This window comes from Perca fluviatilis, chromosome 23, assembly GCF_010015445.1.
Source record: "Perca fluviatilis chromosome 23, GENO_Pfluv_1.0, whole genome shotgun sequence".
Taxonomy (NCBI): Eukaryota; Metazoa; Chordata; class Actinopteri; order Perciformes; family Percidae; genus Perca; species Perca fluviatilis.
In genome coordinates, this window is record NC_053134.1 from 16,666,468 (window position 1) to 16,688,642 (window position 22,175).

At 41.4% G+C, this 22,175-nt stretch overlaps 1 long non-coding RNA gene across 2 annotated transcripts in view; it reads left to right on the top strand.

The window, feature by feature from the left end:
* Nucleotides 1–22,175, top strand: part of LOC120553146 — a 283,955-nt gene that overhangs the window by 189,261 nt on the left and 72,519 nt on the right. For both annotated transcript variants that reach the window (XR_005638114.1, XR_005638116.1), the window contains one exon: nt 4,178–4,248. This is a non-coding gene — a long non-coding RNA (uncharacterized LOC120553146). The remainder of the gene's footprint in view (nt 1–4,177; nt 4,249–22,175) is intronic.

Sequence of the window (22,175 nt, forward strand, 5' to 3'; positions counted from 1 at the left end):
ATGACAACCCCCAAGGTGCATTTTGGCTAGAAACATCAAGGGCCCTATCTTGCACCCGGCGCAGCACAAAGCCCGACGCAAGTGTCTTTTTCTAGTTTACGACCAGCGCAGTTGTCAATTTTCTGTCCAGCGCCCGCATCGTTTAAATAGCAAATACACTGCGCCCATCTTTGACCCATGGGCGTGCTGGTCTTACAGGGAGGTGTGTTGAGGTGAATTCTTGGCGTATTGCTATCTTGAGGCAACGGGAAGTGATCGTGCCATTGACCAACAAAAACCTGGTCTAAAGTCAATAGCGCAGCATTTCACTGTTATTTTAGCAGCGAATTAGTAAAACGCGCCTAGGCTCGTGCACAGTGCGTGCACACTATGCTTGTTAAACACAAACAGGGAAGCGCAGCAGCACATAAACGTGCAACGGATTACAAATAAAAATATTACGGTGCAAATCCGCCATCATAATAGCAATGCGCCAAGGTACAAATGCACCTGGCTTTTAAAGAGAATGGGAGATGACACTCTAATTGGTTTATTGCATGTTACGCCCAAAACACACCTATGAATTAATGAAGACACTAAGTACAACCCTTTTGAACCATGCACCCGGCGTGGATTTGGAGACACCCTAAACGCACCTCTTTTATTGCTGAGATGACTGTGGTTTTACAATCTGCAGCTTAAATCAATTTATTCTTTTAATTTCTGAGTTAATTTTTGATGAATTCAGCTACTATGGGGCTGCGTTTTGTTAATCTGTTAACACTCCATAGCAACAACAGCTACATTAAGACTCATGGGTAGTATATGGAGTCGTCTACTATGCCAAAATGACAAAACATCATTTCTCAGAAACAAAGTAAAGATAATGGTGATTTTTTTTTTTAATACAGAATTGGGAAAAAGAACCAGCAGATCCTCCCACGTCGCAACTCCGTATCTTTCAACCACAAAAGATTGTCAAATTGACCTTTTAAGTCGACCAAAATGACGACCATGCCATTCTAATTGTACACAAAGACCTATGTAGCTCCAGAAGGTAAAGCTTGTGTAAAAACAGAACTGTGTTATTTGTGGATGATGTCACTTCCTAATCAAAAAGATTGTTTGCCGGCAGATCATTGACTGAGGTCTGTTCCATTTACCGCACCATTGGAGGAATCAATGGAACATATAGTTAATGAGGAATAACTGGAACTAATGGTTGTCTGCTTCAGTGAACACTCATGGGCCGGACTGTAACATCCCATTTACCCTTATTATCTTGCATTAAGCTGCTCATGTTGTCAATTAGCAACTTTGTCTTTTATTGTATTAACAGTACATTTTGTAGAATTTGATTATGTTGCTTTTTAGAAATGGCACAACTGTAATACATTTTGCAATGTTGTATATAATATTTTCTCACACTGAAAGCTGATAGTTTAAAATGAAACAAATTCAATTTAACTAATTGTGTGATTGATACCAAAAACCTTTTACGTGCGTGATACAGTAATCCACTCTATGATAATTAGTTTTTTGTTATTTTCTGTCAATGGGTTAAAAGCGGTGAAAGTATCTGTCAATCATCCATAGAATAAAATGCATAGATATGTTAAAATAGGAAGAGAAAGCATGTAGAATGAAACACCAGCAGTCCAGCTGGCTTCTCGGCTAATTATTAGAGCCAAAACACAACTTTGCTTTCTCTTAAATAAGCTTTTATTTTTCTCTGGCCAACAATGGGAAACAGGGAGATGGTTGCTGAAACAGTGGCTGGCTAAATATGGGCCTTTCATCCGGCTTAACTCTACAAATGGACCTCATTGTCTTGAGGAATTCGATTTTCTGCCATTCTGAGTGCACGCTGTGTCCCTCTCTGAGGCCCGACTGCAGCAAGCGGGACCCTTATCAACAGCACTCAGGGTGTGGAATTGAGGAATTGAGTTCTGCCTCAAATCAAACCATGAGAAAGAATGAACAGGAGTGAGAAGAAGAAGAAGTAAAAGAGAGACGCGCAGAAGGTGGGGGGGGGGGGATACAAATCTCCAGATGCTTCCACTCTCCCACTTAGATAAAAGGCACACACACTTGCACATCACGTGTGCACTTGTTAAGCACACACAAGTGCATGCTGCATGCACAGCACATGCATACAGTACATTATAATCACACATGAACACACTGAGTATGAACACACACTGTAAAATTTGCCAGTAAACCCATTGATGGCACTCCCAATAGGGAAGCTTTTATACGCTCTAATTTCCAGTGTTATCTTCTAGTGCTCGGAGCCAATGCCCAAATGGAGCTGTTTTTATCTACGAGATAAAGGCTGTGTTTTTGTGTGTGCACTTAAGAGTATGTGCATTTGGATGTGTATGATGGTCTGTACGGCATGCCCACATTTACAGTAACTCTATTTGCAACGTCCACAGTTTTTTGTTTATTACTAATTGCTGTCCTAGCAAAAGAAAAATGTATTAAAATGTTAAAAATTTGAGTTGATGTTGAAATCAGGGCTTCAGGTAATAACGCATATACTGATTTGACAGACACAAACAGAATCCATGCAATAATGATTATAATTATGAATATTAGGACACCCATTAGTCTTAGTAACAAAAAAGATGTCTGAAAATGTGATTTGTTAAATCAAATTATCTAAAGTATTTCCATACTGCAACACAAATTAAAGACCTTCTCTCGGTTATTTCAATTAAGTTTTCCTACACAAAGAAGAGGACGGCCAGACTGTTTCACTGTGTTTTGGGGAGTTTGAGAAGAGAGCCTTCGATTTTAGCAGTGCCTATTATGGCAAGTAGTAGTAACTTGTGCCTGTGGACAGGAGAGAGACTAGCCCAGACTCACTGTCAAAAGACTCTGAAATCATGAAATCCACAGTGACTAAGGATGTTGCAAACCAACAGCTGCTTGAGTCTTTAATCATGTAAATTATGGCGTGCATCTATTTATAAGAACAAGTGTTCCCATTTGACTGCTAAGTGGGTCCAAAGTGCCAATATCTGTGTACATTTGTCTAAGAACATTGACTGCTGCGAGACATATTGTTACTTGTTACTAATACATTGCTATGTTTTTGGCATGTTAAAGGTCCCATGGCATGAACATTTTATTAATTTTTTTTAACATTAATATGCGTTCCCCCAGCCTGCCTATGGTCCCCCAGTTGTTTGAAATGGCGATAGGTGTAAACCGAGCCCTGGGTATCCTGCTCTGCCTTTGAGAAAATGAAAGCTCAGATGGGCCGATCTGGAATCTTGCTCCTTATGAGGTCATAAGGAGCTAATTTACGTAGAATATATACAGAGTTGATGTTTGGCATCAAGGTTTTGACTTCACCTCTGCCCGTACAGTTAAACCCAGTTGACTGTTTTAGCAATTCGTACAAACAAAAAAATTAACATACTATATCGCTTTATACTAACAGGAAGTGATATGGTACGTTGTGATCAAACGTCCATGAAAATGCAGCTTTGAAATGTCACTGCCAGTTAAACTTCACAAACAGAAAGCACAATGTCTTTCTTTGAATGTTTTCCAAGATCCTCAGGAACTGTGCATTGCATTGTGGGAGAATATTTGACTGAATTTAGTATGCATTCTTTCTGGTTTTAGTATACATACTTTGCCAGTGTAAACACACTATTTAACAAAAACTGCTAAGAATAAGTATGTGGTTTGGTTTTGGACATGCCGATGGATTCAGAGCCTATAGGTGGACCCTAGAGTGAAGGTGGGGCTTTTTAAATGCTACAGCACTGGCAGCTGGATCAGAAAGCAACAGCATGCAGTAGTGTTCAGCTGACCAGTACTGCAGCAGACATGAAAGGATTACTGTATGCCATGTGAGTGTAGCGGCAGAATCAAGGCAAGATTGCAGACTTCACCCCATAAAAGCTGCATTTCAGCCCAGTAAATTTTCGCCTGTATTTGTATTGTTACATCCAGTGGTTTGTTTTTAAATTACATGCAAATTTAACATGACATGCTAAATCAATTAACTGCTGATCCTGTTTTATGCATCACACAGGTAAAGATGGCCTCTTTGTACAATTGAGATAGCAATGTTTAGTTTCATTATCTCATGCCATCGACTTCACCGAAGCTCTCGTTGTTGTGACAAGCCATGAATACAGTGCTGCCGTCTTATTTCTGCCGCTGCTCTCTTCCTCAGGCTGATGTCATGCATCCCATTAACCAATTAACCAGAGAGAGAGAGAGAGAGAGCGAGAGGGACCATTGCAGGTAAGGACACACACACTCTTGTACAGAAAACCACACGCACCACTACTATCAATCTGATGTGAAGTAGTGCCATTTACAGCAGGGCAAGCACCGAGTCACCTTGCTAGTGAGTGTCATTCGCCAGGACACGGTAACTGGGCCCAGTGGTGTTCTAAAACCACCGCAGGGCATCAAGCCAGTGTGTAAGGTGTCAAGGCTAAGTTGCACATTGAGGTGTGACATTACCGCCGGTTGTTGGGACAATAAACCAGGGTTGCCGGGTGCTCTACGGGAGCTTTCACCCACTGAGCTCAACTTATCTGGAATGTCTTTTCTGGGCTGCAGCTGTTAAGTGGTGCTTGGTGCGGCCAAGCTTCGCATCTCGCATAGCAGCGGCTAAGAGGCAGTGCCATCGTTTAAAAAGGTAATAAAAATAGGTAGTTCAAGGAAGTAAAAAAAAGCAGTATTATGTAGCAGTAGTTCATATGAAGAAAGAAATCAAGACTGACATACAAAAATTATGTGAAAAAGTGATTTTGCGGAGGTTTTAACATATATTATTATACAACGTATTTCCCTGTGTGATTTCTGGTCTAAGTGACATTTAAATCTAACCCTTTTGCAACCCAGATTTGTTGCTTTGCATACAGTACCATGCAGCAACACATGTGGTTTCCCTATTTGATGTGTGTAAGGAACATAACAGCCACTTGTCTTATAAGTACTTGGGGCAAACACGCATCCTCGTCCCTCCCACTGGGCACTAACACACACACAAATAGATTTTTAGCTATGGGGAGCCACATTTCACATGCACCACCAGCAGTTGTACCAGAACAAATGATGTTGCTCATTTAGTAAGCACGAGAAGCATCAGAATGACACAGCATGTGCAACACAGAGCTAGAGTTATTGCAGCAAAGTGTGTGTCAGTGCTTTAAGGCTGTTTGTACAGGTGCTTGTGAACGAATATGTAAGCATATGATGTGCTCTTGCTGATATTGACTATTAAACAGAACAGCACGGACCCTCCATTTATGTGTGTGATGGAGAGAAGTTGCCCAGATGACCTTGACCATGTTTTCACCTCCATTATTGCTTCTGCCTTTTTATATATGTGAGCATGAATGAGTACAGTATGTGGTATGTGTTGGTACTTGTGTGACCCCGAGTGAATGCAATGCATGTAAGATGGAATAGCTTCCTGCGTAGTTTAAAAATGTCCTCCCTCTGGTTCCTACAACACACACCAACACCTTTACAGCTATGTTTGTACCCTTTTTATTTAAAATATTTATATTAAGTTTGTTAAATGAGTAATCAAGTTAGTTAATATTGCTTTTTGATAAAGTTGGACAACTTGTGAGAGACAGATTAGAAGAAGAATGGTCAAAATTGAAGCTGCATAGGCCAGGGGTCTCATTTATAAAACTGTGCGTAGGATCCTTACTAAAAGTGTACGTACGCCCAAAGGCCCAAAATGACGTACGGCAAAAAAAAGTCAGATTTATAAAACCGTGTGTACGCACACCTGAAAGCAATGTTCCCTTTATAAATCAGAGTTTACCTACAAGCGTGCGTACGTGGATCAGTCTCTTATCCCGCCCTGTACATGCCCATTTTTAACCATAAATAGTCAATACAAAGCACCTCGTGAATGCTAATCAGTGTATGAATGACACTGGCAGTTGTTATACCGAATCATGATGACTGGCCGAGAAAAAGCAAAAAACTTCTCAGACGTTCAGGAATTGCTGCAAATTGAATTATAATTTCAGCCTGTTCTTGCACAGTGTATGGAACCCTGATGTATAGACTATATATATTAATAATACGTCCAAAACAGCAGGCATTACGGCACTCGGGGACAGCTTCGATATACGAGAAGTATAAGATTTAACATAACTATATATTATATATATATAACAAGCCTTAGTGATAAAGTTGAAGATTAAATATAATATTAATTTTTTTTAAAACACTTAGCTGTCTGACATTTCCCACTGGAAACAGCCGGTATCCCCCAGAGTGGCGAGGACCTGTATTTGGACCGGGATGGCATGGTTCCGGCGCATTTCCCTTTCTACTGGACCCAGTTCAGTACATAGATCCAAGAGCTCAGCTTTAGAAAATCTAGATCGGCATATAAACCAGTCATCGTCATGGTCACTGACGTCTCTTTTTCTCCTGATTCTTCCATTAGCGTAGTCCTCCTGCAGGGCCAGCAGTGCCATCATGCAGCATTACGCACAGGTTCACCGCAGTATTTATATGTTTACAACAATTTGTGATTGTTAACATCTTGCCAACACAGCATCAACTAGTGTTATCCCCCACTCTGAGATACAATTTGAAGGCGAAAGAAAGTCTAATAGGCAAACACACTTTTCTTCATGCAGGTTTTGTCACAAACAGTATTAAAGTTCGGGCTGATAACGAGGAAATTAAGGGTAACGATTGCGCGAGAGCTTAACGGCTGCATTTTCAGACTTTGACCTTTGATGATATATGCACAGTTTTAAAGACAGATATTTAGGAATTTACACTGTGCTCTGCCGTTATCTAATGCTAGGGTATTTGATATTCCATGCAGTCGGCCATCTCCTCCTCCTGCGCTCCGTAGCGGACAATGTGACGGCGAGACAGCGCCGATTAAATATTAAGAACAAATTTCTATTTAAGATTTGAGTTGAAGGTGTTTATGGAACAGTTATCACTCAGTACAAGCGTAAATAACACTGCTGGATTTCATCTTCATGGTAACGTGGATGATATGGAGTGAAAAAATTTGCGTGACGCATCAATACTAGAAAATATTACGAGTAATCTTATTCCCATTTACTTTCTGCAGTCTGACTTCAGTTCACCACCTCACCATCTGTGTCGCCAATTCCTATTTTGTCTCCAAAATGTGCGTACGCATGGTTCAGAGTTTGCGAGGAGGACCGCACATTGTCCCGTCAAGTTTGTTCTTTATAAATCACAACCTTTGCGTGGGAAGTGGCATACGCACGTTTTCAGCCCCATTTTGTGCGTACGCCACGTTTATAAATGAGACCCCAAGATATCCTGACTTTTTCCTTAATATGGGCCAAGCACTAAAAATGGCTTGATCCTAATCTTCCCATTATGCATCCTAATTTTTTGCTCCACCCTCCCTGCCTGATTTCAGATGTTTCAAACTGCAAGCTTTGTAACACAAGCTTTCTGTTGAAAAAAACAACTTTAGTCTTTAAACCCAAATCAAGATAATCCTAATGACATCATCAGGAATTATTTTCCAAGCTCCTCTAGACCCAAATAAGACATTATACAACTCTTTTCACTGGCTAAGCAGTTAGTAAGTTGGATAACTTAGGTATTGTGTTATGCACATACAAGTGCACAGCCTATGGACTTATAAATACTGTTGCAGTTGAGAACATGACTTCTAACACATAACATTACATTACAAACAAATACTTGGTCTCCTCTCTCAAACTCTCAGAATTGTCTAAGGGACCGTTCGGTATTTATGGAATGGACCACCGGAGGAAAATAGGGGAGGGTCATGTCTTTTTATTTTTTGCTGGACGGAGGGTCGCCCAACATTTTTTACTCTTGTATTCATGAAAAGAGCAACATTTCAAAGTGGCTTGTTTGGTGCATATTTTTCCATGTAGCTCTCAGTCTCGGCCCCCCCATCAGCACCCTAGCAGATGGGTCTGACCGCATACGTGGAGTTTGCTGGGGGCAAGAGGAGCACTGCCCCTCTGGTGGCTGAAATGGGTAATTACATTGTTTAAAAAATGATTATGTTTGGCATGACCAGCTATTTTATAAATATTTTAAATAACACAAAACAACTAAATGGTGGTAGGTAATACATCTGATTTCATATACTGCTTTAGTAAAAAAATATTACCTGGTTGACGATGGGAGCAGCAGGATGTAAAAAAAACTAAAATTACTGTTGCACTAGTCTGGACATCTTGCCATGCCAACATTGCCATAAAGGTTTCCTAAATGCCATGTATATAGTTTGGAGATGATTTATAAGGAAGGAAATGCACTCAACACGTTTGTTAGACCACAGTAAAAAGCGCATTTTAGTGAGTGATGCAATTAAGGTAAATGTATTCAAGAAAATGCATTTTTAAATCATCATGAAAGAACATCGTCCTTTGCATGTCTTTTCAAGTCTTATTCTCCTGGCAAACCATCAAACCTGCATTTTTCTATCACTAATGCTCATCGTTTTGTTTGTGACATTTCGCTTTACATAAGGCTCTACATTGTTTGTCATAGGACAATATGTTATAATCCAACATAAACATCAACAAACCATAAGATTTTTTTTTTTTTTTTACTGAACTCAATGATTACACTTACATAAAGTGTAATCATAAGAGTAGTAAACTGTTGTTGATGTGTAAAGTCAGTTGTGTCTCCCTTTAGGAAACAAATATATTTTAGATAAAAAAACTTAATTAAGAAATAAAATGGCTAACTTTAACAAGGTCTTCTGATATTCCTCAATGTGATATTTATTTTGCAAGTGTGTGAATGTACATAAGCATGTAGCACAGAGTGAGGACCTACTGCATGCAGAAGCATATGTGCAGGTACAGTACAAACTTGAGCAAAGTTGCTGCTCAAGGGGCGCACATGTAATTGGGGTCAGGCCACTTGCTTCTCAGCCATTTTTCTCCAGTCAAGTCTCACCACTTTTTCTCTGGTCATTTCTCCAGCAAAATGTCTGTCATTAAAACCTCCCGACGACGACAGCGGTAATCCAGCCCCATTAAGATTTTGATTCCCCTTGTCCTCTGAGGACAAGATGTAATAACTCAAAAGCATCTATTTAGGCAGATGGGAGAGGATTTATTAAAGAGGCGTATTTCATGAATATAACCCCATCTTATCATCAGCCAAAGTACTTTTGATCACAGGCCGTAATAAGTGAGTGTCTTTCAAAGGGGTGAGTGCCCTGCAGCTGACCTGGACCTATTGATAAACTAGAAGAGTTGGCCAATGAAATGTGTTAATTTCATCTGCCGTTAGCAAACCTTGATTAAAAAAAAGTGGTAGGTAAAAGGGCACACATGCATGCATGCTCAAGGAAGTGAAGGGGACTTCGGAGGATATGAGAGGTAATGAAAGCACAAATCTCTGCAAAGATCAATGCAGCTTTGTGTTAGCTGCTTCTTAAACTTCCCTGGGGGTTATGAATAAGTGCAGACTTGTCCTAAAATGCATTTTGATTTATTTGTGTAGGCGCACAATATTTTTCCTCTACATTAAATGCTGGCTTGGAGGCTAACCTTTACTTCTGAGTGGAATCTTGGTTTTGTGGAAGGGGGAATTATTTCAGGGTCAGACGCTGTGCACATAAAAGCTCTGGTAATGTCCAGAGTTGTTGTTAACTGCATTGGGATAAAGCAGTTGAGTTTTCTTGGGGGTTTGAAGCTTCAGCGGTCTTAGGCGCATCTGCACGCAACATGAGGATATAGGAGACATGCACCGATTTCATGATCACGTTTCTAACAAAATCATTGTCTTCTTTGTAACTAGAAAAACTAAAAAAAGGTACATTGCAACTTACTGCGATAACAAAGTCTCCCACAAAATCTGCGGTTCACCCCTGTCATTCGGTCACACAAGGTTCATTTCTTGATGGCAGAGCTTTAATTCATTTGTCTTGTACAGGGCAAATCCTTGACCTTGTGGATGGAGATTAATGAAGAGCTTTAGTGGTGATGAAGGCTATCAGGCACCATGCTCCCCTCGTCTAATAGAGCAAGAGTTTTACATAGCCAATTATGTCGTTTGCATTCCGCTTGTAAGCACCGTTCTGTCAGGGGGGATCAGTCGGCCGACCAGGCTGTGGTATATTTTTGGTAGTAAAATATCGGGGTCATTCAAAGAGCGCGGGCCAGAATGAATAATTATTTCCTCTTGTTTAACTTTTATTATCTAATTTTTGTGATGAGGAAAATAAAAGAGAATTAAGAAAAGGAGTGGAAAAGCCACTGGAACAGCTTATAAAAAATAAAAAAAGACATTGACATGCAACCTAAAAGCTACAAAAGACCTGCGTGTGTGCCATTCTGCTGTTAAACGGTACTGTAAAAACGTCCACAGTCTTCACAGCCTTTTTGATCACAGAGTACAAAGCGTACAAGTGCAATCGTGAGCCATTACCACTCTTTGCTGCACTTATTGTCAGCCAGGCTCTTTGGGTATTACACTCTGCTCTGCGGTGAAATTTCTCTTCTTTTTTTACGCTCCAAAAACAGGACTTGAAGTTTTGATCTGTGGGGCAGTTCAGCCTCACTATCTTGTCATCTGAAGAAGAGCAAAGAAAGATACAGATGATAGGTATAGCAGAGGTGAGAGGGTGATCAAGAAATCTACTGTAATCAATAGGTGTGTAATTGGAAGCTGTCAGTTAAATGTTTTAGTATCCCCTTTGGTAATAGCTGCTTTATCGTTTTCTACACAGGATGAGGCAATTTGGTCCAGGCTGCAAGGTGTGCTCAGCAGAGCCTTGTGTGATGTGAGGGAGCTGTTCTCTCTTTATTCAGAGCGGATGCATCTTTGATGATGTTCAAATGACAAGCGCATTGTTCGCTCGTCACAAACTGTCACGCTCACTTTAATTGATGGGAGATCTTCTTTCTTTTTGCGTTTTTTTTTTATTATTATTTTTTTTTTCCTAAGGTGATGAGTACATATTTGGCATCATTGTCCTTGGCTACATCTTTGGGGTTATGTGCTTTACAAGCTTAATGGATCCTAACAGGTTTTTTGTTGCACACATGAGCGTCAAGAAAGGACAATACTTTTCAGATGGCGGGAACTTAGTGGCAAAAACACATAACTATTAACTATTCCGTGGCATTTTAAAATTGGCCTAATGGAAAATGTCCTCGGATTAGAAAGCAGGAAAAAACATGCTCCATTAAGCTCTCCATAATGTATTAATGTCAGTTGATTGTGGCATGCAGGGTCTCTCACATGTTTAAATCTGTCCATGTTAATGGAGATGCTACTGAAACAGCTCAAATGGATGGGCACAATTGAAGATTGTGGCTAATACTGATATATTTAATTCTGATTAATGAAAGACTACTAGAGGCATTAGTGCCTTAATGTGCCCTATTCTCGAGATACAGGAAACATGGTAAGTTATATCATACAAAGAATTACCTTAAAGGAAAAATGTTATTTGGCGAGAGATAAGATAAGGATTAGATAAGAGGATTGATACCACTCTTGTTTCTGCGTGTTAAGTATTGAGCCTGAGCCAGGAGACAATTAGCGTAGCTTAGCATAAAGACTGGAAACAGGAGGAAACAGCTGGCATGGCTCTGTTTCAAGTTTGAAAAGTGAAAATGACAAGTTGTGGTTTTACAGGGAGTTACGTGCTGTAGATATTTCTTGACATACAGTGTCCGGGGGTAGTCACCTCCTGGAGTCTATGCTATTTGCAACCTCACAGAATCAGTTAGAAAATGACCACATAACTCCTTGTAAAACCAGAAAGTAAACACACTTTAGAGGTCTTAGTGGACACTTTTGATATCCAAAAAGAGAGCCAGGCTAGCTGTTTCCCGCTGTTTTCAGTCTTTATGCTAAGCTAAACTAATCACCTCCTGGCTCTGGCTTCATATTTAATGGATAGACATGAGAGTGGTATCAATCATCTCAGTTAACTCTCAGCAAGAAAGTGATTAAGCGTAATGTCAAACTATTCCTTGAAGAGTTTCCAGAAGAACCATTTCAGTAATGTAGGACCTTGTGAATGCTGTAGGATAGTCATTCTTTTTAGAAGCTAGTGTAGACTGAGTGGTATGGCCTAGACCAGTGGTTCTCAAACCTATTTTTAATAATGTACCCCATTTAAAATATTTTTTTCTGCCAAGCCCCCTGCAGTACTCCAAAGTAACCCTAGGGGTACTAGTACCCCCCCCTTTTTGAGAAGCACTGGCCTAGAGAGTTCAGGGGGTGTCAGATGTCAGTGAGGTCATTGAAAACCTGGTCATTTCCTACCAGTGCCAGCGACACGGCAATGCCGGCTGCGTGACTCGCTCCTCGTGGGTCACCCGACGCTCCCGAGCTGGCTCATAAGTGGAATCCGTGATGTTGCCATCAACCTCTCTGCGCTGACAACACACTCTGTGGTTGTGACGGCTATGAGCCTAGGCCCGTCCCCGAGCATCTGTTCTGTCCTCTCACTTGCTGGCTGGTATTCTGCCTGTCACACCAGAACTATCCACATGCGTTTGTGTTTCTGTCTTTGTACCTGTCTACATATGTAACGGCTTCTGTCGTTTAGGCTCTCCGGAGGATTCTTGTTATGTTATGTTACTTTCCTTGTCTGAAGTGGTCACTTGAAGGTTATTTGTTTCAACACTTTGTCATACTTTGTTTGGGGTAGTGCTGCTCTTTGCCATCAGCTGTACTGCCAATACTTAGAACAACAAGTTTGACCGTTTTCAACCTATCCTGTACTGTCACAGCCATAAATGCCTACTGTATATTCAGCTTTCAGTTTGTCAAAACTACAATATGTGAATGCTGTAAAAGGCTTATGCCCAAATCCTTCACCTTACGATGCAAGCACGGGATGAGTAGTAGCACGAACGACTCAATTTCATCCCAAAGATCCCTGATTATCCTTTTCATCAGATACAACAGAGAGACCACAAAAAAAACCAGAGAACTGCAGTTTTTCTTGCGCAGCCTGTGACTGTGCCAAGTTGAGGTGTGGTGAACAGAGCCTGCCTATGCTGTACAAAGATTATTGATAGGGGTAATGGTGTATATAAACAAGAACATTAAGATAAGATTGAAATTCAGTAAAGTCGTTTGAGAAAACGTCGAAATCTCCCTAATTGGGGGGGTTTGCAGGGGATAATAAATCACTGGTTTTGTAAAGAGCTGTCAATATTTCCAAACAAGCCCAGTCAGACCCTGTTGTGAAGTGGAGTCTCTTGATCACATAAAAAAGACCTAATTTGAAGTAATTACTGGCTTCTTGTTAATTTTTTTGCTCATCATGGCTACTCACCAATATAATAATTATTTGAAAAAAAAAAGTTGATTAAAATTGGTTAATTACAATGTCAAGCACCTTACAAATTCTGCTGGAGCCAAAGCACATAAGCATCTCTGGGCCACGTTTGTGTAGTAAAATAAAATTTCATATCTGTCACAAAATGTTGTGTTTTCATATAGCAAGATATTTAATGCACTACATAAATAAAAATCATTGACATCAGCATTACCTAATCATCCCTGATCATCTTATCATGTGTAATTGCCTTACCCACTGCACCCTCACAGGAGCACATGTGAAACCAATCCATCCTCTTTGACTCAGTTAGCAGAGGCAGACCCATAGTTGGGTCGAATCTGAAAATCAAGATGGGCGACTGTGACAGGGCCGAGGTTCACCTTGGTCTTCATACACCGCTTGCACAGAAAATGCACAGAAATAGTTAGCCCCGACCACTTAGCATCCAACAAGAACGGAGGCAGGGTGGTGAGGGGCAGGGGGCTGAGCTATGCATCCTTCAAATAATGTGGAAGGAATGAATTCAGTTGGGATTTCTAATTCTGCCAGACTGTGATTAATCCCATCAGTAAACAAAGCAGAGGTCATCGTGTTTTGGAGAACTCCAATTAGAGAGTAATCAGGGCTAATCAGACAAGCTGCTCACCGGCATCTTGGTGATTTCGGCAGTAAAGGGCTCTCTAGTGAATAGTCTGCCCTCCACACTGAGAACGACCGACCCACACTCTGTGATCCTGTGTTAAGGGAGTGGGAGGCAGAAGAAAGGAAGGAGGCTAATTATCGGTGCCATTCATTAGCGACTGCTTATGATGTGTGCTTGGGTGGGCTGGCGAAATGTGAGTGTTGCTCTGATGTGGCGAGTGTGCTGTAAGCCAGTGTGAGTACATGTACTGTAGGTCTTGGTCCAGTAAAAAAAAAACAAAAAAAAAACTGTAAGAGTCAAGAATTAGGTACAGTCATTTGCTTAGATATCACCAGAGGGCATGCTACTACAGATGTAAATGAACAGTGACTCACTGTTTTCTTCCAGTGTGTCCAGCCTTGAATCATAAAACTTGCCTTTGCATCTGATGCCAGCTTTCAAGGTTAAAGGCCTGGCTAGATGAGATTGTTTGCCAGTTGATGGGACACTTTGCATTTGCAGCTACTTTTTATCCCCTTCAGCATAATAACTACATCAAAAAATGGGTTTTGTCGTCACTGTCGGATGCATGGCTACATTTGATATGAATGTCTGGAACAAACTGTCACTTACTGTCATAAATTAGAGTAATAGTTTGTCATTTTACCAACACAAAAATCCCCCTTGCATTTTGACCGCGGCGCTGTGAGATGACGTAGTATTTAGAGCGACAACAGTAGCGAGCAGTATGAAAGACTGAAAATCTGCGAATGGAGGTTGGTTTGGGGTGATGGCTGGGCCAAACAACACAGGACTTTCACCCAAGAGACCAGGGTTTGACCAGGGTTTGTGTCCCGTTCTTGTCCAGCGTGTCACTGAAACGTACGTTTTGTAACGCCACTTTACAAAATGTATCTGTATCTTAACTGTCCCTTTCTTGTGCTACATGTCAGTTAAACGTACGTCCTGACCCAGAGCGTCAAAAAGTGACGCCAATAGTCCCGACCCACAGCGTCTAAATATGACGTTAAGGGATACTTTTTGCATCAATAACAAACGCCAAAGGCAACTGACCAAGCGCCGCTTTTTGACGCAGTGGGAGTGAGAATGTGTTAGTTGGACTATTTCTTGGCTGAGCAACCTTATGGTGCCAAGGCAGTCGCTGCTCCAGGGCAAGAAATCATCCAGCACACAACACCCTGTTAAACCACAAATTGTTTTGTTTTTCACTTTGGCCATGAGATATGATGTGTTAATAAGGTTTGGGGGTGGTTGTAGGTGGATTTTGTTACCCTTGGATGGAGCCAGGCTAGCAGTTTCCCCTTGCTTTTAGTCTTTATGCTATGCTATGCTAAGCTAAGTTAATTGCCCCCTGTCTCCAGCTTCATATTAAATGCACAGAAATGAGCATCAACCTGCTAATGAAGTTTACAGCAAGATGGGTATGTGTGTTTCCCAAAAGGTTGAACTATTCCTTTAACAAATATGATTATTTATTTTTTTATTGGTGGTTCATGTACACCAACAGCACATTCCTCCTCTCTCCTCTCTTTGTCTACTAGCATGATTGGTCTGCAGGGAGCCCTAATCAAATAACTCGCAGGCCATTGCAGCTGCCATTTCAGCCATTTCGGTGGAACACACACAGATGCCGGGTGGGCTCCCTTCTGGCCTATCAGTCCAAACAGTGATGTAAGGCTTTACTCATCACTATTACTTTCCTCAGCTTTGGAGACATTTATAGGCCAAGGAATGCTCTGCGATAATGAGTTTGTGTTTATTGCTAACGTGTTGCCAGAAGAAATGGCAGATCATAAGTGATTTGCAAGTTTAATTCCTCCACCTGGCCCTCTGATGGCCTATTGTCCCCCCCACGCCCCAATATACATAAATGACATGTTGATGAGTCGTACGCTGATAATGGCTTCTGTGGGCGATGATTTGTTGGCTCCGTTCATACCTCAAGGTTATCTGTGAATTATGCTTCTGTATGCGAACTGTGATTGCTCAACAAAAATACATAACTACTTTTCAGTTGTTTTAAGCTCTCCCCCTGTCAGACATAACAGGATTTTGCATTGTCTTGAGACTTTGGGAAGATTCCTGATCAATGTTCATTATGTTACTGAGTTTGCTTTTAAGGAGCTCTCTGTCTTTATCCTGATAAAAGTGTAGTTGGGTGACCCAACATGCTGCAATGTTAACTGCTTTAATTGTCAGGAATTTTCATGTCTTCCTTTTCATTTAAATAATTTACATTTCATTCACATTGCACAGCAAATTGAATTCATTTTCATAGTTGTTATTCAAATGAAAGTTCTGAGGGAAGAATCAAAGGGCACAGCCACGAACAGTTTGCTGACACAGTACACTCTATACCTTTCTTGTTCTGTCATGTTTGCAAAATCCCTCGCCTAAAAAGAAGTGCTGTTTTAGGGACAGTCGACTAGGCTCCTTTAAAAGAAAAAGCACCACTGTAGCCCCTTTGCCTAAAAGATTGATTAAAGAAAGAATGTAGCCTCGTCTTGGCTAGCACAGCCTCCAATTAGCATCTAGTTAAGCTATTTGGAGTAACGTTACTGTGGAATTTGAAGGCAGTCCGTTGGGAAAGACTTTCTCGCTGAGGCAAGAAAGGAATCCTTATATCCTCCTTAATTAAAACATGATTTACGCTTAGTCCCAGCTATGAAGTTGCCTTTGATGGTTCTTTTGTCAATTAAAAGTAAGTCCTACGGAAGATTACACAGCGTTCATTACAAGCAGGTTATTCTCAAGGACATGCAAGTTCTGTCTTTTAAGTAAGGAGCTGCTGGGTGGGTTAGTGCAAGGACACAAAAGGGGAACTCAAAAAATTAGTACATGTACTCATTTTTCCCCTTTTCTTATGTGTTATATAGCTCTTCTATCGAGGACTAGTCCCTCAAGAGTATCTCCCACCTCCTCATTTTCCCTCCTCATATCCCGCTTCGCCTCCCTCTCTCTGTCTCCTCCACACAAACAAAATTAGACATCTCATTTCTGTCGTCAGATGCACGCCTCTGTGTTCTCCCTTCATGTAACGGACACGGCTGTTATCAGCTGAATCCTGGGCTGCACATCTGCCAAAGTCCTCACGCTCCATTTATGCCCCGCCATCGAAACACAGATACAGCACTTATGCGCTTCAAAAAAATCTTAGCCTGCCTGAAAGAGAAGTGCAGCATGAATATTTAACAAGGAAACTGCTTTTAGATAATCGCAGGCAACAACAAAAAAAGGGCACGGCTGGTCTAAATGTCCTTAACTGATGAGACTATGACAAAGAACAAGCATCCAGCTGCCCTCCGGTCACCTCGAAGTTGTCTTCTGGATATTCATGGACCCTGACGGAATAAATAGCATGTCAGGGCATTAAATGTAGTGCTGGAGGTATATTCTTCCCTTTGAAATTCAGAAGCCCACAGAAAAGTGTTATGTCACCATGATTTATCTATTGTTTGAGAACATCATACACTTTACTGCTATAAATCTTCCATACACTCCGAATACTCCTAATGGAGAAGCTGAATCCTCTGTTTTTCCCTTTTCCATACTTTTTTGTGCTGGCTTTCAATGCCATTCCAAAGTTGCCAAACTATGTGGGCTGTTCAATATTCGACAACGGATTCAATTTTGCTAATTCCCCTTCTGGCCCAGAGAAACCAGTGCGCCATGATTTAGGCTGACAGCCCAACAACCGAGTGTATATTTGAATGAGACAGTAAGATATAAGACCCCCTTCTCCTGACATCAGTCACCTTGCACCCTAGCAATCTGTGGTAATACAGCATCATTGCTTCCTGTGATTTCCCGGCCACAACTACTGCCCCTCCCTGCTTCCATCGCGGGCTGTAGGTGTAGATTGAAATGGAAATCGACAGGATCAAATGGGATCAATTATTAAATCCGCTGTTTGACAGAGGGTGGAGTAGAGGTGGGTGGGCAGAGGAGGAGAGGAAAAGCAACGAAAGCTTTACCATCGTCGAGTAATATCTTTCATCGCTTGGTAAAAAATTGAAGATTTGTGCACTGAGGTGGGTAAAAAAAAAAACAAGCCAAGCAGTGGCACGATTGACAGTTTATTTAAGAGGCCATTAACTTTACATACGTTGCTTTGAAATGACAGACGCTTGCATTGCAGTTTAAGGCCCGAGGCTCTGAGTTTCCCAGCAGCCACGATGCCAAAAACATACCAGATTAACACTTCTCTAATGAACACATTTCAAGAATGGGAGCTTGGTGTTGCTATTTCCGTAAATCTCATGTTGTTCTGCTAATAGAACCAGGAGAAATACGGAGAGCATGACAGCTTGACCTTTTGAATTTTATGTTGGTCTTATGGAGGCACTTCTAACGGTAAATCACTAAGAAATGCACATAAATGCTGGAACAAATGAGAAAGATGGCCATAGAGGGACAAAGCCAACAATAAAGTTGTAATAATTGCTCTTTGTTTTCTTACATTAAATAAATTAATTTAAGAGAAGAGAAAAAATTACCCTGTAAAAAAAATACATGAGAGATGGTTGCACTTTGAATTTTTCTTTCTTGCAACCTTTAAAAGATTCTCCACTTCTTTGTATTCATTTCCATTACAGCTTAACTATTATTATCTTTTATTCATTTTTACTCTTGTCAATGATTTTAATAGCTTACATATTTCCGATGTGTATGTATGTTTCAGAGTCATAAAGAATAGCAATAAGGTTTATAGGAAGTTGGGGCCTTTAAGGATAATGCAGACACCATATTTCACCTGGCACATCAGGTACATTTCGGGTGGCAGAGAGGCTGTCCATCAACTAGAAGGTCTAAGTTGAACCATCCATGACAGAAAGCCTCTGCCCTGCTGAAGACCCCTTCATTTCCACCAGCTCCACTCCTGCTGTCCTGTAACTGATCCTGACCTCTGACCTCCTGTCTGAGTACAGAACTCCAAGACCTGATTAATATCACAAACTACACAATCCATTTTCTGTTGGTGTTTGAAACAGTTTCGGATAATGTTGAGGGTTTCCCGCTCTTTTGTTCTTTGGCATCCAGTTGCGTTTGGATAGAGGACAGGGCACTGAGTCAGCACAACGAGGCGGCCGCAGCAAGGAGCTGATTTAAACCACCACCGAACCAGGGCTCAACTTTCATTAGCCGTTGTCATTATTCCCCAGCCGCTGTCTGACAGATGGCATTGTGGGATATCGGATTTTATGGCAGGTCATCTTTCATATCCAATTTCTTTTCCCATTTGATGAGAAGTTCTCGCTCCAGTCAAATTCATTTTGCAGTTTGAATATTGATCGGACTCTGCACTCTCTCTCTCTCTCTCTCTCTCTCTCTCTCTCTCTCTCTCTCTCTCTCTCTCTCTCTTTTTCTTTACCGACATCTACTGCAAGTCTCTTAAGACTTAATGGTCTCTTGCTCTTGGCGGTCGGTCTGGAACACTGGTGCTTGTCTCTCTGATGTACAGCAAACCACCTTGGAAAAAAAAACATGAATAAATATGAGGTGAATTTGGAAGTCAGTTAATAAGCCTGCATTTGTCAATTCTCAATTTTCAAGTTTGCATTAATACAACCATTCCCTATAATTACTGTAGGGCCTAATTACCAGAGTACATTTAAATGAGATTGAATCAGTAATGTAGTACAAACAAGTCTAATGGCATTCAGGAGCACGGTGGAGTTATAATGCTGCTCTGCGTAATCTATTATATCAGCAAATCCTATGGGGGCTGTTGAAATTAGCTTTAGCCTCAACCGATGGCTTTTGAAAGGTACCGTCGCTCTCGCAGACACTCCACAACGACATTAGGGGTGACGATCTGGCTCTGATATGGCCGCAGCGAGCTTTTATCCCCTGCCGTTCTTTTCATTTGGCAGACAGGATATAGATGGGGATCAGTGGAGATATTTTGCCTGTGCAGACGGTGACCTGACAGAACCCTATTCCACCTGTTTGCACTGACAGGACTGCTGCGGAAAATGGCCGACTGTAATGACCCATTAAAAATTCAGTGTTTGGCGTAATGAGATGATCGTGCCCTGCCAGTAGTGTCTTGGATCTGAGGAACATTGCATAGAGGAGGGGGAACAGCACCACAATATTACATTCCAACTGATAAAAGGCTTGAAGGGGACTGTACATATAAGTAGATCTGCTAGATGAAGAAGTCTTTATCATGTAAATATGACTTGCTTCAGTGACGCTGGGAAATATGGGGCCTTTGGTCAGAATGAGCTTTATGTCATATTAGCGTAAGTAATGGCTCATTTCTGAATAACACAATTTGCTAAAACAAACCATAAAATGACTTTTTCGGTTAGACACAGAATGAAACAATCAACCCTAAAACTCACAAAGCATAAAGGAACAGATTTGTCTTGGCAAAAATATTGCAATTTGAGAGGTGATCAGGCATGAGATAATAGAAAACTCAATCTGGACCTGTTCATTTCCAAAACCCTTTCTGCTCTCTGGGGCTACAAGCCAAGCTGTGGTGACACACAGAATGCAAAGAACTTCACAGCTTGTTTGTTTTTCTGCTCCATCAACTCAGTTCCCACAGAGGTATGTCAAATAGTGCTGCAAAGAATTAACATGACTAACAGACTCCTTTCGCAGACCTCGCTTATATGCAATCACATTAAGTCGGCATTGAGACAGTGATAATGCATCAGTAAGCATCATTTTCCGTCACGTTCCCATGGGAAGTAATGGGATCTCCATGGACAGTGGGATTATCTACTCATGGACTCTGGGCCACACAGGAGTCAGCTATAAAGAGCCCCTAGCCAACCTAACAGTGCATGAAACACTGAAGCCTCCTTGGTCCGTTGGTCCTCCCCAGGGCTAAAGTGAATGGTGAACATCCTAAATCGTAGGATGTACAGTATGTGTGTGTGTGTGTGTGTGTGTGTGTGTGTGTGTGTGTGTGTGTGTGTGTGTGTGTGTGTGTGTGTGTGTGTGTGTGTGTGTGTGTGTGTGCTGTGGTTGGGTCAGAGGATCAGAACCGTAATGTCTCCTGCACAGCATCTGTCCAGTTGCCAGGGAGACCTTCATCCTCACTCTGAGCTGTGAAGCAAGACTTCACAAAGTATGGAACAATGTGGAACCGAGCTACGACTGGCTAGCAAACGACCCCCAGCATTGTATCACAGGTGTGACACTGGTGCTGGCTGCCAAATCCTGTCGTCACAGGAACAAGGCCTCAGAGGTTCTCAGGAGACTCTTGGTGTAGTAGGATAGATTTCTGTGTTCCTGTCTGCATGCAACTTTGGGGGCTTACCATCGGATTTGTGTTGTTTTTAAGTCCTTGCCAGTGTCATTGTTCCCATCAGCATTTAGAGGGTTTGTGTGTGCATGTGTGGGAAGGGGGTGTACCTTACTTTTGTTCTTTCCAAACCACTTAGATTTAGTGCCTTTAATAGTGCAACAAACATAAAATCAAAGACTACAACCATGCTAAAGGCTCGGTGAGGCTGTACATAGGCAGAGTGGTTTATTTTAGCTACAGGCTAACATGCTCACAATGGCAACAACTTGCTGACATTTAGCAGGTATACTGTTTTCTATGTTCACCAACTTGGTTTAGTGTCTTAGCATGCTAACATTTGCAGATTATCACTAAAGTACAGCTAAGGGCTAATGAGAATGTGATTAGTTTTATCATCAGTATGAGTATTACCGTGCATTCATGGATATCAGAAAAAAGTTTTTCCGAGTGAAAACGTCACCATTCACGTAACTTCCTGTGGGAATCAGAGGTGGGAAACTCGGGCTCGATTTTGCTAACAGAGTTTCCCAGTTGGTGACGCGTTGTTGACAACTGACGTTTGATGTAGGCGACTTTGGTTCACTGAACATATTTCAATGACAATAAACGGTTTATTGTGGACAAATGCCTCTGCCAAGAAACGTGCACAGACATAACATGTTTAAAATTATTCATAAATAGGCCCATGTATAAAAAAACAACACATTATCCGTGTCTTTTCCCGTTCGTTGTCCTGCAGATAACACAAACAAACACCTGGCACTGTGCTGTTTGGATGCTCTCAAAAGAAAACAGCAGCAAATCTTTTGTTATTGTGGCCTCCATGTTTTCACACACCTGATGCTCTAGGCTACGGCCAGCCGTTGGTGGCAGTCATGCAAAAAGTTGTTATGCCAAACGCCAATATAACAGAAGAAGAAGAACACGCATTCCGACCATGTGAACGCTGCCAGTCAGAAAAACAACGTAACCACGGG